The sequence below is a fragment of the Camelus bactrianus genome, chromosome X (genome assembly GCF_048773025.1).
Source record: "Camelus bactrianus isolate YW-2024 breed Bactrian camel chromosome X, ASM4877302v1, whole genome shotgun sequence".
Taxonomy (NCBI): domain Eukaryota; kingdom Metazoa; phylum Chordata; class Mammalia; order Artiodactyla; family Camelidae; genus Camelus; species Camelus bactrianus.
This window is the reverse complement of record NC_133575.1, coordinates 109703182-109718547: the sequence shown is the minus strand read 5'-3', so window position 1 is coordinate 109718547 and position 15366 is coordinate 109703182. Positions and strand designations below refer to the sequence as shown.

Genomic DNA, 15366 nt, shown 5'->3' with positions numbered 1-15366 from the left:
TAGGTTCAGCAAGGGCAAAGTTATTTTTATAATATTATAAGATATTATTTGCCTTTTTCAAGTATTGGTTTTTGGACTAATGGAGTAAGGTCAATGGTGGTGTATGAGCATAATTCAAGACAGTGGTACCAAAATGTACTAGAAGACATGGTATTCCTCTTGGTCATATACAGTGGGGAAAAAAAAGACAAAGAACAAGCAATTTGTACCCAATGATATCTTTAATGAAGCACTAAAACAGTAATTTCATTAAATCTTGAACCTTGAGTATAGGTCTTTTTAAAATATTGGTGACAAGATGAGAAGTACACATAAGTACTAGTGCTGCCTACCAAAATAATAGTGTCGTCTCGAAGGACTCCTGTGATTACTCGAGTTCTATCCAAACTCGAGTAGCTGCTTTCATTCATGGATGGCCATTTTCTCTGACAGACAAACTGACAGACAAATTATTGTTATTCAGACTTGGACTTTTGGCAACATTTTCTCAGAAATGAATGGAGTCCATCACTTCAAGGAAAACAAATGTCAGTATTTATTGCCAATGATAAAATTTGAAAATTCAAGTGAAAATTAGAATTTTGGAAAATTTGTATCTACCTTGACAGCCCAACAACTGTCCATTACTTAAAGACTTTCTGATGACATTGGTAGTGATGGTAACAAACACACCCTTTTATTTTGCATTAATGCAGTGTCAACATTTGGAAGATCTGCATAGCTCAGTGAGCTACTATTTTCCAATGACCAAGGCATGACATCACAAATCAGGTATCAGTAAAGGGTTCCCCAGGTCAAAATAAACCATTGGAATTTAATGCAAATATGTATAAGCAGTTCATTGATTTTTGTTTCAGACTCCATATTGTGAGTAAACTTTAAAAAACCACCATCTGTTGAGTTTCGATAGAGTATCAAAGAGAAATATTCACAATTATCCAAAACACCCCTCTTCTCCTGTTTGCTTTCTATCTGTGGCTGGATTTTACTGATATATTTCAACCAGAACATTTCCCTCCAGGTTGAATGATGAAGTAGATATAAAGATCGAGATGTCTTTTTTTAAGCCACACAGGAAGACACAGTATGTCTTCATGCCATGTTGCCCTGCTCACTACATATTTTACGTTTTGAAAGTAGAGTTATATTTCATAAAATGCTGTGAGAATGAAATGCAATCATCCATATAAAGCTCTTAGACTCTTGCATGCCCCATAATGAGTGTTTAAAATTGTTTACTATCCCACTGTTATTGATATTATTATATTCATAATGATAATTAGCATTATTCCAATCTCCATTACTTTAATTCACCTTTCACCTGATATAATACAACAATCTCCTAAGTATTCTTGCTAGGGATTCAACTTTCAACTTTCAATGCTCGACATTGAAACCATTGTTTGCTTTCTAAAGCTTAACCATGATCATGTATACTTGCTTGCTTAGTAACAGTCAATGTCTCCACTGTCCCCAGGGTAAAGTTCAAACCTCCTAACATGACTTTCAGGGTAGTCTTGATACAGTCTTGATTTTCTAGATTCGTCTCTCATCACTACTCTCCTTGGACATGCCAATCCTTCTTAACTCTGTGTAATATTTCAAGTGTACCATGGTCATCTCTCTTGGCCTAAAGGAATGATTTTTGTTGGGGAGAGGTAATTAGGTTTTTTATTTATTATTTTATTTTATTATTATTGTTTTGTTGGAGGTACTGGGGTTTGAACCCAGGACCTCGTGCATGGTAAGCAGGTGCTCTACCACTGAGCTATACCCTTCCCCCCAAGCAGAGATTCCTGAAGTGTGATCTCTGGACAAGCAGCGTGAGTATCAGTACCACCTGGGAACTTGTTAGAAATGTAAGTTATCAGGCGCAATCCTTGACCTACTGAATCCAGAACTATGGGGATGGGTCCCAGCATCTTTGCTTTGGAAGCCTAGCAAGTGATTGAGATGCTCAACCAAGTGTGAGAACTGCTGGTATGGGACTCTCTCTTCTTTCCAGCTCCTCAGTTTTTGTCTGGCTAATTTCTAAGAAAGATTTTCAGGACCCAGTGTAGATCTTACCTCTTACTCGCTATGAAAGCTCTCTGCATTTATTTCCTAATGTATTTGTTCATCACTCCCTAGACTATGATGTTTTGAGAGGCATAGCCAGTGTCTTCATTGTTTTACATTCCCAAGCATGTTACATAGTGCTTTAACATATCATAGGTGCATCATTAAAGAATGGAGGAATGGATTAAGAATGAAGAAATGAATACATGAATAGGCAGGTAATATGTGTGACAAAGTACTGTTTTAATAATGGTTACTATTGGGGAAAGAACTGTGTTTAGGAAAATGCTTCCACCTGCCTCCTGAGGGTGGAGAGTGACATCCTAAGGGTAAGTCAGAAGGATGCCAGGGAACAGAGACAGTTCAATTGTTCTGCCCGGGGGATGACCAGAATATGTGAAGGTAGAGAAAACAAAGACTGATAAGAGAGAGGTTAAGATTGAGCATTTTAGAGAGAAGTGTTGAGTGAGAAGAGTCCCGTGAGACTTTGAAAAATGGGTATTTCCATATTTGATTCTCCATTTGTGATAGTGCGGTAGGAGACCTCTTCTGTCTCTCCAGTGCCATTAAAATATAATGCAGTAAACAGCCCGTGTGGAGGGATTCCAATGATTGGCCAGTAGAAGGAACTGTGCCCTGCTCTACAGTCACCTCACAGCGATGTCTCCAGAGAACTGAATCATAAAGAGGAAGACAGTAGCCCCGAAGTCCCAGCCCATGTGTTCGGGGGAGGTGCAAAGCAGCATCTGCCACATGGAAAGAATTCAGTTATAGATACAGTTTCGTTGTTCTTATTGTTATTGCTGTTGTCTTCCTCTAATATATTAGATGGGGGTCACTTTAGATGGTTAGTGTGTTAGTATGATTGTTACATATTTGGTGGTTTTAAATTATATTAAAAGATTCTTTGATCTTCCTCTCTTTAAGAAGTGAAGCTGAATTCACTTTGAGGATTGCCTGAATTTAATAACTTGTTTTCAGTGAAGAGAATATGGCCGAAGTGATGGCATGTCCCTTGCAGTGATTACAAAAGGACTGTAGGTTTTTTCTGGGTTCCCTGTCTGTCTGTGTCTCAGCTTCCATCTGTCTATCTCTCTCTCCTTCTCCCCTTCCCCTCTGGCCAGTGTTCAGTGAGGAACTGGGGCCACTTGTGTGAGCTTGGGAATGGATCCTTTCATCTCGTAAAGCCTAGCTTACAGCTTGACTTGGGAGCCAGCAGAGACCCTGAGCCAGAACCACCTGACTACGCCACTCTTGGATTCGTGACCCATAGAAACTGTGCAATAACAGTTTTTGTGTTAAGCTTGCAACATAGAGATGATTTATTATACATGAATAGATAACTGATACACATATGATTACCCTGTTACAGAGGATAACCTGAAATTTCAAGAGGTCAATGGACATATCCCCTGAACACAAAGTTATAAATTGCTGGAGCTGAAATTCAAACCGTGGTTTTTTGACTCCTAGTTCATTGCCCCTTCTAGTATATCAGACTGCCACCAGTCAGGTGTAAGTAAAACATGTCTTCTATATCCAAGCCTGGAATATATAATTCTAAAAGCAGTATTTGATGTTACTCAGAAATAACAAAATGTAAACATCAATGACTTACTTATTCTCTTTATATCTCTTAATCAATAACAACAACAAAAAATCAACTCAAAACCTCCAAAAACCAATTCTTAGAACCAGAAATCAGCAAAGAACTTTAGAGATATCTATCTAGAGTTACACTGTATGGAGGAAATTGAGTCCCAAGAGGGAAATTTACTGACACATGCCATGACATGAGTTAGAGAGGGAGCAAGGACTCAGACTTTCCTCACCTGTGTAAAGAAAGCAGTTTTGAATTTTCATATTAATGTATGTACTTGGTTCCCTGAGGTCAGAGGCTTATAAGCTCATATACCTGAGGCTTGGCACAATGGCTACCACAGAGAATTGAAGCTCTCTTACCTGACCTTTTACTAGATTAATATTGCTCTTCCTCCTGTAAAATACACCAATTTACACTCTAAGACACACTTACAACGCACAGCAAATAGCCTACCCACTTGTACACATCTGGTTCTACCTGTTGAATTTCATGCTGACCGTGAGCCATTATATGTTTCCAAACCTCTATATGCTAAATGTACTTATTTTCATGACAAATTTTATTGAATTGAATATTATAAAAGCTAATTCATGTGAATTACAAAAGAGCTTTTTTTTTTCTATAAAAATCTAAATTAAATGATTGGGGAAGAGTTGATAGTGGCAGTTTGTTAATTTTAAAAATTGTTTTAGAATTAGGTGTGGGTGAGAAGTTGGATAACATAAAACAAAAATCTACAAGCATTCCGCACCTTAGTTCCTACGTATGTTTCCCCCCATTTCTGCTACATTTCAAAAGAAGTGAAACTTGATGTCAGAGATGAAGCCATATCATGTGGTTCATATAATAATGACCACGAGAAAGTGAAATCAGAGAACCCACACTTGGTGAGAAGGCCTTAAGCCTCCAAGAAAGAGAAGAAAGAATATCCATTTTTATGATTTAATATTAGATAAATTGTCTAAGGTGTGTGTGTGTATGTATATGTACGTACACACACACACACACACACACACACACACACACACACACACACACACACACACACACACACACACACACACACACACACACACACACACACACACACACACACACACACACACGTCATTTTAAAATGATTTCCAGCTTCAAGCAATGTTTTTAGTTAATCAGCCAGGTATTGGTCACAAGTGCAGCAGATAATAGGTTTCTGCTGTAGTATATTCTTAATGAGGGTTGAATGAATGAATGGGAATGGGAAGTTAGGTGGGGTAGGTAACCTACAGACTCATGGCATTTTTCAGTTTATTTGAACAATTCGTCAGCACTCATTTTGCGTACACCTAAATGTCAGGCCTATAATTTCCATTATTGTGTAGTTAGAAGACATTTGAGCTAAAGTATAAACTTCCAAGTCTCTCCTTGTTTCACGTCACACTTCCCTCCCTCCTTGACTGAACAGACTTCTCTCCTTGGGTGTCCTGTGCAAGTGCCCCCTCAGCAGCTCTAGCTGAGTGGCCTGCACGCTGGGTGAGAGTTTATAAGCAGCGTGTTTCTCCAGTGCCATCCACAACACGATAGTGATTTCTGACAAAGGAGTTTCCAAGGCTGCTAAGCAACCATTACTGACGGCTAAAAATAGGGAGCCGCCATCAGATTATGGAACTCTGCAAGCTGAAGGAGCTTTTATAAGCCAATAACTCTGGTAGATAATTACTATTGGATTCTGCTTTTGAAATGGATTAAAAATACATTGTGTGTGAAGCTACAGTCATTTACGCAGCAAAAGCTGTTCCTCAAATTAAAGCTTTGTTTGCATTGATTTATTTTCATGTGAGTTCTGTTTAGAAACATTCATTGTATTTGATCTGGGTAGACACTGTCTTTTTGTGTACTGATTTCTGTGAATTAAAGACATGCAATAATATGTGACAGCCTGCAAATACAGAACATGGGCTTGAAACTTTCTTCTGAACGAACCATCCATCAATTTCTCCAGATTTTTAGCTTTCCATATCGCCACTACAGCCTAGATTTATTTTCCTTTGCATTTTCTTTCATTTTTGTATTCATTCATTTAATATGAATTGCCTATCTTTACCATCATTTTCTATCTCTTCATCAACTATTTCTCGTTTGTTGTTTGCATTTATTTATCCACCTAGCTCTGTTCGTCTGCACCTGCCCACCTCCATCAACTCTTGATCTCTATCATTATCATCAAGTATCATATGACATTCTCCTCTTTATTCAGCCATCTCTTCATTTGGGAGTTTACTGACTACCCTTCCTAAACTTGAATACCCATCCCTTTTTGACCCCTTGATTGAAAAAATATATTTCTTTGTAGCACCTAACACCCTCATAGTAATGTCTCTAACTCTTAGGTCACTATTGTGTCTCCACTGTGTAGTACAGTGACTGGCATGTAATAGTCACCCAATGACTGTTGTGTGAATGCATAAATGTCTGCATCTTTTTGTATCCTCATCCACTTCTGTCTCCATTAGCCATCACTTCATTAACTTCTCTCTCATCATCTTTCCATTATCAGTTATCCTTCCAACAGGCTATCTGTCAAGCTTGCTACTCATCATCCCAACCATTCATCTATCCATATCCATCCCTAAAACGTCCCCTCTGTGTATCTGAGTAGCTCTCTTTCACTTTATTAATATATTACAACATCTTTTGGTCTTTTCATCCCTGTATCAATGTCTCTTTCATCTCCTTTGTCACTCATTAATCCATCATTCTCCATCATGCTTTCCTACCTAAATTATATTATGCATCATTTCAATATAAAATGATAGGTGTGTATAATTTTTAGTGAAAGGCCCAAAGGAAAGATTACAGATAATTTACATCTTTCTTGCATTTATTTTACATGAATTCAATTACATGAACTCAGCAAATAGAAAGAAAAGAAGAGAAAAATAGCAACTTAAGTAGTGCCTGTCATTCCATTTAATGAATATAGTCCATAAATGGAACATGAGATATGTGCTGTTCCCAAAGTCATTTTTAATGATATTACAAAGTATAAAAACAGGTCTTATTCATACCACATGGCGTTAAAACACAAGCCAACTATTTCTTGTGCTGTTCACCCAAAGAAACAGCAAGCTGTTCCAAATTTAGAGAAAAAATGACTATATTGGATCTATTGAGAGACAGTGTAGTGGTTTATATTACAGCATTTTCCTATGGGAATGTCACGGTTAACTTTGACTGATAATTATAGCCTTAATGGCTGCCTTCTGAAACCTAACCTCTGTGTAGCATGTGACTCTACCATGGCCATTATTCATAGGGCAGGAGGGAAATAGTGAACCTTAAGTTCAGTTTAGAAGGGTTGAGATTTTTCAGGCAGAAAAGAAAGGCAAGAGTGGTCCAGGATGAGGGTCCACAAACTGCTCACCAAGGTTATCAAACTGAATTTCCCAAGTATATGGGCATCTCCCCACCAGCTCTTCAATATCTATCAGTGTCTAGTCGAGTGTCTCTCTCTCTCTTCTCCTACTTCAGCTCTTTCTTCATTTTGGAGTTTTACATGACATTGAAAGCAATTGCTTTAATTGTTCTGTGACATATGTAACATTACATGTCCAAGTTAGTCATTTTTCCTTTTTTTATTAAGTAATAAATTGCCCTGTTGTCTAAACTTCTCTTATTACAGTTGCCCTGTTGTCTAAACTTCTATTACAGTTGTCCCTTTGTATCTACAAGGCATTAGTTCCAGGTTCTCCAACCCTCCCCCCACCCCCAACCTCCTCAGGATAGTAGAACTGACAGATGCTCAAGTCTCTCATATAAGATGTTATATTATTTGCATATAACCTACTCACATCCCCCTGTATACATTAAATTAGATTTAGATTACGTATAATACCTAATACAGTGTAAACACGGTGTAAATAGTTGTAAATACAATGTAAATGCTATATAGAGTTACACAGCAAATTCAAATTTTGCTTTTTGCAACTTTCTGGATTTCTTTTTAATATTTTTGAACTGTGACTTTTTGAATCCATGGATGAGGAACCCCTGGATACAGAGGACTGATTGTATATTAGTCTACGAAAGTAATCCATGAATGATTGAGTATGGCTTGACCATTCTCCAGATGAGTGCCATGGAGTGGGTTACTTTCTCTCTCTATGCTTGTTTTTTTATCTGTAAATTAAGAATAAAAATAGCACCTTTCCTAGAGGATCACTCTAAGAATTAAATAATTGAATGTGAAGTCCTTAAATCAGTGGCTGGTAACATTTTATTATTATTCATGTTGTTTTCTTGCTTTTATTTATTTATTTAGTTAGTTAAATTTTTAAAAAATTTTCATTTTTTAAAAAATGTTTTAAATTTTTTTTTAATTGAAGTACCATCAGTTACAGTGTGTCAATTTCTGGTGTACAGCACAATTTCCCAGTCATGCATATACATAAGTTCATTTTAATATTCTTTTTAATTAAAGATTCTTCCAAGATATTGAACATAGTTATAGTTCCCTGTGCTGTACAGCAGACATTTTTAAAAAATCTATTTTAATAATGAGTGTCTAACATTTGTAGATTTCAAACTCCCAAATTTATCCCTTCCCATCCCCTTTCCCCAGTAACCACAAGATTGTTTACTATGTCTGCGAGTCTGTTCCTGTTTTGTAGTGAGTTTATAGTGTCCTTTTTTTTTTTCTTTTATATGATATTTTTCTTTCTTGTTCTGGCTTACTTCACTTAGAATGATGATCTCTAGGTCCATTCATGTTGCTACTAATGGCATTATTTTGTTTTTATGGCTGAGTAGTATCCCATTGTATAAATATACCACAACTTCTTTATCCAGTCGTCTGTTGATGGACATTTAGGTTGTTTTCATGTCTTGGCTATTGTATATAGTGCTGCTGTGAGCACTGAGGTGCATGTAATGTTTTGAATTAGAGTTTCCTCTGGATATATACCCAGAAGTAGGATTGCTGGATCATATAGTAGGTCTATTTGTAGTATTTTGAGGAATCTCCATACTGTTTTCTATAACGGCTGTACCAAACTACCTTCCCACCAGCAGTGTAGGAGGGTTCTCTTTTCTCCACACCCTCTCCAGCATTCATCATTCATGGACTTTTCAATGATGGCCATTCTAACTGGTGTCAGATGGTACCTCATTGTAGTTTTGATTTGCATTTCTCTTATAATGAGTGATACTGAGCATTTTTTCATTTGCCTTTTGTATGTCTTCACTGGAGAATTGCTAGTTTAGGTCTTCTGCCCATTTTTGGATTGGGTTGTTTGTTCTCCTGCTTCTAAATATTGGAGTTCTAGCTCACTGACATTATCTTTCACCTTTTCTATCTCACTCCTCTCAGTATGGTTATATCATATCTCCTGCAACTGTAAACAACATTAAATAAACTACTTCATTTCTCTTGACTTCCCTCTTTGCAGATGAGGATATTAGTGGTTATACCCTCCCTTCCATCTTGTTCACCTTTCAGCGCCTGTCGGTTCTTTTTTAATCTTTACCTTCTCAAAGTTTATAATGGTTTTCGTCTCTTCTGTAACCATGATTAAGATTTCTGTGGTCTGTCCAAAACTCTAAAATGGAAAAAAAAATCATCAATTTACATTGGCGATGTAAATGGTGGTCACTGCAGAGATAAGCAATGTGCTTAAGACCACATTTCTATCTCTCCAGGTCCAATGTCACAGTCACTTAGCTATATATAGGAAAGTGTTCCAAGAATCAATTTCAATTGGATGCTCCTTTTTCATAAACCACATTGATTTTACCATGACCTCAAAATTTTCTCAGATAGCGTTCATTGTATCTAGTCTGTCAGTTTCTTTTGTATCCCGGAATCTTCCATTCTGGGTCCCCAGGCCCCCACACTCCCAGCTGGACTGCTGGCTCTGCAGGACTCCTGAAGGGCTGTTAATCCTGGAATTTCCCTTACTATTTTATTGGATCCTATTTTGTCTTTCTGGTTTACTCCTTTTGTGTTCTTTCTAAAGTACATCCCCAAGTAACTTTTTTTTTTTGCTTTTTGTGTTTTATTTAACTTTATTTTTTAATTGAAGTATAGTGAGTTTACAATGTTGTATCAGTTTCTGGTGCACAGCATATGTTTCAGTCATACATATACAGACATATTCATTTTCATATTTTTCATTATAGGTTACCACAAGATATTGAATATCGTTCCCTGTGATATACAGTATAAACTTGTTGTTTATTTTATATATAATAGTTACTATTTGCAAATCTCCCAGGTAACATTCTGAAATTCTTGAGATACAAACCTTGAATTCCTTGCTACCTGAAAGGTTCTTTATTCTGCCTTCACATTTCGTAGTCTGGTCAGCATAAAATTTCACACACACGCATTTTCCTCTCAAAACTTTGAAACATTTCCTGATTGGCTTCTAGCACTCAGCATAATTGGTGAAAAGTTTGATGTCAATCTGGCCTTTATTCTTTTGTATGTGACTGGGTCCTTATCCAACCCCACCCCACCTCACCCCTGAGGAAGATTTTGTTTTTTAATTTTCACTGCTGTTATACAGTTTTACAATTTATTGTTCTTGGCCCTTTGATCTGAAAACTTGTCTACTTTTCCTTTGGGAAATTTTCTTCTATTATTTACTGGATATTTCCTACTCATAGACTCTCTGTTCTCCCTTTGAAGAGCTTCTATTAGTCATAATTTGAAACTATAAGATACATTCTCTTTCTTATGTTTTCCCTCATATTTTTTTAGCTCTATTTTGTTCTCCTTTGTGGAGATTTGCTTAAATTTATCTTTGTCTTCATGTTGAAAATTTCACTAGAAAATACATTTTTAACTTCCAAGCCCTCTTTCTTTCTTTCTGATTGCTCCTTTTCCATATCTTCCTGTTCTCTTTTTATGGATTTGGTGTCTTCTTGTACCTCTCTCTGGAAACTAATTATATTCTGGGAGTTCTTTTTATTCCTTTATTTTTATCTGTTTTTATAGACTGGTTATTTTCTTTTTATTTTCCTCTGTTTTGGGGGTTTTTTGGGGGGGGACTAGTTTAGCATACTAAAACTTATGAGATGCTGCTAAAAAGGTGCTTCCAGGGAAATTTGTAGCTGTAAATGCCTGTATTTTCCAAAAAAGTAAGATCTCAAATAAGTATGCTAATTTTTCTCCTTAAGAATAGAAAAACAATACAGAGAAATCAATGCGTGTTTGTGCAGGTTGGGTACATCTGTTCCCCATACTTTTAATACCCTTGCTTTCGAATACAAATACTGTCCTTCATACCTGGATTTCTACATCTTGATCTTGTCAGGGATTGAGCATGGCCCACAGAGTTGCTTATTCAATGCAGGTCTTCAGCATGTAGTCCAAACTGTGACTTAGTGTCATCAGTCCTTTATCTGCTTACCATTTTCAAGATGTTTGTTGAAATTACTTCTTTTTGGTGGTCCTCTTCCCATTTTGTTTGTTGGTTATATGTCATCTAAGAAAATCCCTTTCTTATTAATATATTGGTTTCCTAAGAGGGAAAATATATAAATACACAATTAATTGTCATTTGGAACTCGAATTCCTAACAGTTAATTTTACATTGTATCATCACAGAACGGATATTCATCAATTTTGTGAGCATAAGTCAGTAACTACTATTTTAAATATGAACATATACTTAATTTCAGGTATTGTTGTGTTAGTTAACCTGTTGTTTTTACTTCTGATACATCTGTTGATAGGGATGAAATTTTTATAAAAATAGTGTTTAAACGGATTAAAGCCTGCATATGCGCGAGATGTGTTCATGTTACTGCATTTGAGTTTTCCACCACATATGCTATAGAATTTAAATGTTAAACATTTCTTTCTCTTATTAAGTTGTTATGTGTTTAAATGATGAATTTAAAGAGTTGATTTCTTTTTTTAAAACTACACATATTCTAAGTTAGGGAATTCTAAAATAAATGTTACTACCCTACTAGCATTTTCCATATAATAGCATTTTAAATAAAGTATTTTTTTTATTTTTATATGAATGTCTACTCACATCTTAAGGTTCTCAAGTATAAAATAAATTCAAACAAGAATGAATATGTTTACTTCTTGGCTTCAGTATCAACCTAGTTTTATTTTACAAGAACAAAACAGTACCATATTGTGTTAGTATTGATCACATTCACAGAGTTATAAATATAATATTTCCCATATCTACAGCTCAAAATTCACTCATTTAAAGGGTCTGAAAATATACTTTCTACTCTGCTAAAAAAGTACATCCAACTGTAAATCTTCTGTGCTCCAAATGGTGACAACAAAAATCTCCCATCTGCCGTGTGATCTAACTACGCTTGCTCTGTATTAACATCAACAAAATAATAATATCAAAGAAGAAACAGGGCAACACTGGTTTATTAGTTACTTTCAAGATGTACAAATTGTATATTCAATAAATAATGCCCCGTAAGTATAAATAAGCATCGCCATGTTGAGAAAATGATGGAATCAAAGCCTGTTAACTTTGGTTATTCATTTGGTAAATGTTAGAAAGCCAGTATAAAGCATTAGGATATTAAATTTCAGAAATGCTTCACTAATTTGTGGTATGTAAGCATTTATATTTTCTTTGATTATCATAAATATTGATACCAACCTCTCCATCTTTGTCTCTTTTACCTGGGAAACAGCTTAGGAGTTTAACCTGAGTTCTGGCACTAATTTGTATTACTTGTATTTGGCCTATTTTGCTTAATTTCCTTAACTTTACCTATCTGAGTTTTGGGTTTCATATATATGAAGTTAAAATGTAATGACTAACTTCCCCAGCTCAGAAAGCTATTGGACGATTACATGAGATGCCTTATACGAAAGGATCTTGAAAATTATCACATCTAATCTGGCAAAACATTGTGGAAGTTTAGAGATGTCCAAGTTACAATACTCAGGGAGAGGCTTACTGAAAGCCAAGGACATCTTTCCAGTGTCATATCTAGCTTCAATGAAGTTTAAGAATCTAAAATTTAATTACTTATATTTCTATGAATGGTTCATTATATAACTTTAAGGTCAAAACAATTAATCTTGTCTTTATTTTAAAATAATACCCAATCAAGGAGATAATCCCACAGTTTCAGTATTACCTTTAAGATTAAATACATTATCTCCAGGCAGGAGAGCCAGGGTGTAGAGTTTTGAATTATAAGGCCGGGGAAATTTTTGTTTGTTTGTTTTCTATGTCCTGGAATATGGAATAAATTTGAGTTAGTTCCAGAGAATGAGTTCTGAAGCCAGACAGGTCTGGGCCCACGTCTTAACTCTGCAGCTTGTCACTTACACCTAACCTGTTTCCTCATCTGAAAAATGGGATAATCACTACTTGCCACATAGAGCTCTTGTGCGCATTATGAGTCATTGCATAGGAAGCACTTAGCACAAAGGTCCAGGATCTAGTGACTGGTCAATAAACGTGACCCATTTGTATATTAGTGACAAAGCCACAATGAAAAGGACCCTAAACTATGTCACCAAGTCCATTCTTGCTCTGCAATTGAGTACTCATGGATTCTAGTCTGGGCTCTTTTATTAGATAATTGTGCCCTGTTTCCTGAATTGTAGATTGTGAGTAATTACACTTAAGACAGTTTAACCGTGTGTAAAATATGTTATGGTAGCAAGAAAGGTGTCTGGCTTTTGATCTGACCGTGCAGAGATTTACACTTTGTACTTTGATGCAAGATAGTTAACCACATAATACATTTCTGGGTACAGAAAATTGGAAATTTCTCCCACTTTTCTCCTGCCATCTTGCCTGTTTTTGTCTCCTGCCTCCTTACTCCTACTTTCTCTACCCCTCAGATTGTGAATTTTAGCTCCTAATAGTTGTCTTAGATCTTTCTGGCTTTAAAAAGAACATGCTCTGCATATATTCCTTGGATTTAGTGATTTTGATCTGCTCTATGTGACTTTCAAAATCTTTGATACCATGAGTTCTTGAAGCCACCACTGCCAATCAGATATGCTCTGGTCACTCATTCCTCTGCCCCTCTCCCCATCCATGGAGCCCACAGGAGCTGTGCTGGCCCTCGGCCTCTTTGATGAAGCAGAACGAACACATGGTTTGTTTTCTCCTACAAAATCAGTTACCATTGTATACTAGACTAGTTCCCAAGCATTACTGTGTACCAGAAAGCACATCTGGAAAGGTTTTTGTTTGTTTTTAACGATCCCAAATTTCTGAAATGGAATCTGTATGGGTGGGGGTCTGTCCTCTAGTGTTTCTCATGCCACCAGCCTAGCATCAGGCCACAAAATTGTGTTTGTAGAAGCCAATGCAGTTGACATTTATTATGCTACTCCACCTCTGAATGAAAGGCATGAGAGCATGAGTTTTGCTGTGTTCACCATTTAATACCCTACACAAAGCATAGTGTCTGACATATCTTAGTCCTTCAGTAAGTAGTGGAATGAGAGAATGAAAGAATTAATGAATCTAGTACCAAGGTTATGATAAGGCAAGTGGAAAGAATGGGAAAACTCAGCTTGGGATAGAAGAAAGTCGACTGAGTCACAACTCCCCAAGTACTTGTCAAGGAGAAGAATTTCCTAAGGAACTGTCAGGACCATTTGATCTAAAGTGATTGGAAATCGGATCTTAGGAGACTCCAAATAGAGCGTGTGTCCTGGAGCTTTTCACATCACTGCTTTATTGAGGAGAAAATGTCAGAAACCGACTGTGTTGTCAGTAATCTAACAAAGAAGATCATGGATACACAGTCTATACTGTGAATTTAACCCAGATTATTATGAATAAATGATTTCCTTACATTTGCAGATCAGATCTACTATGTTTAGAGGCTGGTAATTAGATACATGTTTTTATTATGACCATTTTTCTTCTTGAATTGTATGCTTGCTCTTTTGTGCTAACCATATTTTTAGATTCTCAGGACAATCACTTATACCTTCACATCATGTGTGATGTCTAATTCAACCTCTAAACAGACTCCATTTCTCATATCTTCTAGTAGAATACCGCTGTATTCTCTGATGACTTCTGTGATTGCTGCACAAAATTAGTTTCAAACCCACACACGTCTTCTAAACCAGATCAAGCAGGGCTGATTGTATACCAATCAGTGTCATCTCTTTTTTTCGTACCATGTTCAGAAATGGCAGCATAGGGTAGAAAAGCTTATTAACATCGTTACAGTTGGCTGCGAAACCCTGGCCATCAGTGTCAACTGCAGCAATTGTAGTAACAAAATTTTTGTATTCTTTTTCTTTTAATGGCATTACTTAAGTTTTTAAGAGATCTGTGTTTTGTGTTTTCTTTTTTTTTTCTAGGTGTACAAGAAAACAAGCCCTTCTTTCATGAACCTTTTAAGTTTAGTCATTATTTCTCTCTGACAAGCATTTTTTTTCCTCTTTTGAAAGTATTTTCTGTTAACCATGGAATAGTCTTTTGATTCAATCCTTCTTACCACTCTCTTAATATTCCATTTTTTTCCTGCAGATCAGCCTATCCCTCAATAAGAAGTCCAATTCAAACTGATTTATTCCTTTTTTTCTAACTCTGAAATTGACCTCTCCATTATTCTGATTTTGATAATATTCTCTTTGTGAGATCATTCCAAATATATTCTTTTTTTTAACATTTTTTATTGATTTATAATCATTTTACAATGTTGTGTCAAATTCCAGTGTTCAGCACAATTTTTCAGTCATTCATGGA

General features: G+C 36.2%; 1 non-coding gene across 1 annotated transcript; it reads right to left on the bottom strand.

Annotated features, from left to right (window-relative positions):
- Nucleotides 1–1706: 1706 nt before the first annotated feature.
- TRNAG-ACC (transfer RNA glycine (anticodon ACC)) lies at nt 1707–1780 on the bottom strand. Its single transcript has one exon. It is a non-coding gene; the product is annotated as a tRNA-Gly (tRNA).
- Between the last annotated feature and the right edge of the window lie 13586 nt (nt 1781–15366).